This window comes from Dipodomys spectabilis, unplaced genomic scaffold (assembly GCF_019054845.1).
Source record: "Dipodomys spectabilis isolate Male_0828 unplaced genomic scaffold, ASM1905484v1 ptg000319l, whole genome shotgun sequence".
NCBI lineage: Eukaryota > Metazoa > Chordata > Mammalia > Rodentia > Heteromyidae > Dipodomys > Dipodomys spectabilis.
This window is the reverse complement of record NW_024870996.1, coordinates 2,558,532-2,563,043: the sequence shown is the minus strand read 5'-3', so window position 1 is coordinate 2,563,043 and position 4,512 is coordinate 2,558,532.

Here is a 4,512-nt window from a genome sequence, read left to right as displayed (position 1 = left end):
TGTGACAGACAGATATATATAAGCAATTCCTGCGGATAAAAAAAAAAAAAAATACAATTCTCTGAGAGAAAACAAGACTAAATACTCCAAAACCACATGTCTTAAATGTTGTGATTTTGCCGTTGATATGAAAAACAAGTGGGTAGAACCTCTTCATCTCTAATACTTTTTTTTGCTAGACACACTTGTATTGAAGTATATTGATAACTGTTTACTTCACAAATTATGGTCACTTATAGTAAGCTATAGAATGGTATAATCTTTGAAGTCAAAATTAATTTCATATTTTTCATACATTTTTCTTCAACATACAAAAACAGAGGATAATGCATCATGACAACTTTTAAGCGAATGGGGAAAAGGTTTCTAAGTTATTGGTGTCTGAATTAACAAATTCTAAATTCCATTTTACAACCATCTAATACCTATTGAAAATCGGTACTTGTCTGAAGGAGGATTTTCCTTTTTCATAGATATATCGTGATTCCTATTCAGATTATAAGATCAGTATGGAGTATTATTCAGGTAACTGATTCTTAGAGAATATATGCATCACAAAGCAAAGGAATAATTGAGACTAGTAAGAATCAAAGTTTGAGATGGGTGCTGTCATTCAATAGGTAGTAAATTTTAGTAGTACAGTGTCTAGTGGCCATGAAGCAGAGCCAGAAGACATTACACTATGACTAACTCACATAAAATTGAAGTAATAAAAGTAAATTTTAAATACCCCAAAATGGAAACATGTGTTTTCCTAAGTCTAAGGAAGTAAAGAAGTTTCATTATTTTACCAATGAAATAATACTGCCTAGTTGGAGAAAACTATAAGAACTACATTTGGGATGTCAGCGAGACATGTCTCAGTCACATACAAAAAGATGATTTACATGTCTATGTCATAGAAGTCGGAAAAGAAATCTCGGGACTGTTACCTTTCTCCTTCAGTTAACTGGATTCACCAAACCAGTCAGGATGTCTTCCTCCCCAGGTCAGACGATGTCCCACTAGTAGGTTTTCCACAGCAACATCTACTTCTCTATAATGACTTCTCTACATGGGGCCAACGCTATTGTGATGTAGTTCCTGAATCTAACTTCCGTTTTACCAACTGATGGAATTCAGAGATACTTCCGCATATGACAACGGAAGTGCTGACTTCCGGCTAGAACCCGGAAGACAATGTCCCATTTCTTTGTGGTATGAATTGTTGTACTTCAATTCAGTATAATAGAAATGGGTGAGTATTCAGTAGAGCACTAATGTGAACGGATATGTCACAATTTTTATCTACACACCAACTACTGGTTCTGTGTAAATTGTCCTGCCCACACATCTGTAAACTTACTATGGCTTATATAGCCACAATAAGTCATTCTTTATGTGTTATTCTTTCCTTGTTTAGATTCTTTACAAATCAATATTTTTATTAGGAGACAGTTTCACAAAAAGACTCTTAGAGAAATTAATCACCTTCTGCCAAAAACGTTCCTTAGCCTTCCTTGTAGATAACATGGATCTTTGTACATATTTCTTTTAGTTCACATTTTTGATAAAAATTAATTTAAAGTAACATTGATGTTTTCTCGGATTTCACAAAGGAAATAGTCACAAATATTAAATGAAAACAGCAAGAGAAAAACAAGTTCCCAGATGAATTTCTTCATTTATATACCATATATTTCACTTACAAAAATATTAAAGTTACTACATACTATACAATAAACTATAAAAACTATACAAAAATCCTTGTGAATGTATGGCTTTAGGAATGCCTTTGCATTATTTAATCACCAATAACATAAGCTACATGCAAATTTCCTGCACTATAACTTTCAATTACAGAATTTGCAACTCAAGAATCTATTGACAGGTTTATGTAGAACAACATAAATTCATTTAGATTTTAATAAAATAGGAAGTTATTATGCCAGGTTTTGGAAAGGTGTATTGAAGTGTTTCTGATATATAAAAGGTGGTACAACATATAGGTCACATATTATGTAGATTTTATATCATCATTTTTCATAAACACCAAGTCATTTTATTTAAAAATATGCCAAGTTTTTGTTATACCCTAAGGAAACTTTGTGCATTTTGTATATCGTACTGGCAAAGATCTTCATTAACAAGTAGACAATTGGTGCCAGGGGCTTACAACTCTAATCCTAGATTTGTATTGCAGTCCAAAATGCAGGAAAACCCAGTGATTCAACTCCAATTGCTTAGAAAACCCGAGTGCATTATCCTAAAATAAGTATGTATAGGAACAAACTAGCATAAATTAAACTATTTGATGATATAATAATGAGGCCAGGATGTTTTTGGTCTATAAATTTGTCTGTTTTGAATAGCTGTTTTTTTTTGTTTTTTTGGGGGGGGGTCCGGTCGTGAGGCCTGAACTCTGAGTCTGGGAGCTGTCCCTCAGCTCTTCAGCTCAAGGCTAGCGCTCTACCACTTGAGCCACAGCGCAACTTCCGGCTTTTTTCTTTTTGCTTATGTGGTGCTGAGGAATCGAACCCAGGGCTTCGAGCATGCAAGGCATGCAAGGCTGAGCCACCTTCCCAGCCCCTTGAATAGCTGTTTAATGATTCTGAGGAACTGAAACATTTCAGTATTTCTATCGGTAGAAAAATATAAAAAATGGTTTAAGATAATTGAAACAAGGACAGACACTGGTGTCTCATGCCTGTTCCTAGCTATTCAGGAGGCTGAGATCTAAGGATGACGGTTCAAGGCAAACCTGGGCAGGAAAGTCCGTGAGACCCTTATCTCCAATAAAGCACTAGAAAACTAGACGTGGTACTGTGGTTCCAGTGGTAGAGTGCTTGCCTTGAGCTGAGGAGCTCAAGGACAGCGCCCAAGGAAATACTTCAGCCCCATGACCGACCAAAAAAAAAAAAAAAGATAATTGAAAATAACCAACATGGGAGAGAAAAATAAAAGACCGGTTCCGGGAAGATGGTGGAGGAGAAGCTGGAATCTGAACAAGCTCTCGCATAGAAAGCAGTTTTAGAGTTCCAGTGAACAGTCCTAAGCCAGAGAATCACACAAAGTGTGCCATCACAGGACAGAGAGTTAGACAAGAGAGGGGAAGCCAATACAAGGAGACACATCTGAGCGCCTGCCAGCAGCCGCGGCGGCGGCAGCAGGGTCGCAGCGGCGACCGCAGCCGCGGCCATACCTGAGCGCTCACACAGAGAGTCCGGGACGAAGGAGCCAGACGCAGCGGGTGAGAGGATTCTAATCAACACCAGCAAGAACCGACAAGGACCGGACAACTTCATCCTGCACTTTGCAGACCAGAGACGACCCAGGATCCAAGACTCGGCGTGAGTAGAAGCCCGACTTCCTCACTCCTTCTCAGGGAGCAGAGGAGGGAAGGCCAGCCCTCCCCCCCCAGCACCGCTGATCTCCATCTTGGATACCGACAAAGCTTGGAGGAGCTGCTAGCTCCAACTCAGGCCTTGGAATAAAATGAGTCATTTAACAGGTCACAAGAACTTAACGGCAAAGTGACCTGCCAGACTCAGTTCCATCCAGGGAAAAGTCACCCAGCTCAGGCACCAGCCATTGGAGTGGCTTTCCTCACTGGGTAACCAGAGCCAGAGGCTGCCCCTCCCTCTAGCAGCCACCACAATCAATTGAAAAACAGAAACTCTGAGAATGGCTCCAGGGTGGGCTCTGTGAATTTTTCACAAAATAGCCCCAGGGAAAAGCTACTGTTTTTTGAAAGGCCTCAACTCTACCAAAACCTAGCCTCATCACCCCTCTTTTGTGATTCTCAAAGCAGATCACCCTCCCATTAAACTAACCTGGGAGGGGGAATCTCAAAATCTTGGGTAAAGCAGAGCATTTTCCTGCCTGTTCGCCCAAACTGACTTAAGAAACTAATCAAGCCACAGGACCTCAAGCTGACCAGAGACTCCAACAAGAGGCTGGTAACAGACAAAAGGGAGATACAGGATTCTTCCCACCCCTCCCAAAAAAAAAATCAAAAAAAAAAATCAAAGTACTTTTTTTTCATCTTTTCTTTTTTCTTTTCTTTTCTTTTTTTTTTTTTTTGGTCCCTTATATAGATAATTTTTTTTCCTTTTCTAAAACTTTTATTAATCTTTAATTTTTGCCTTTTTTGAAAAAATAATTGTTTTCCAGTAACTTTTTTTCCCTCTGATAATTTTTATTTTAGGAATACGTGAATGTAAGTTTTCCTTTCTTTTCTTGTCTTCTCTCTCTTTTTCTTTCTTTCTTAATTATCTTTTTGTTTTTTGTCTAGCTCTACTGAACTTCTGATCTTTTTTTCTCCCTTTCTTATCCTTTTCACCTTTTCCTTTCTTTTGTTCTTCTGTATGTGACTTAACTCTTGTCCTGCACATCCTCAGATAAACCCATAGTTAACTAGTAGACCCTATCCCCCATTGTGTACACACTTAATCCACAAATTTATTACTCAATCCAAAACCTCTGAGACTTAAATTCCTTAATAGCAGTACTACCTCTTTATACCTATATAAT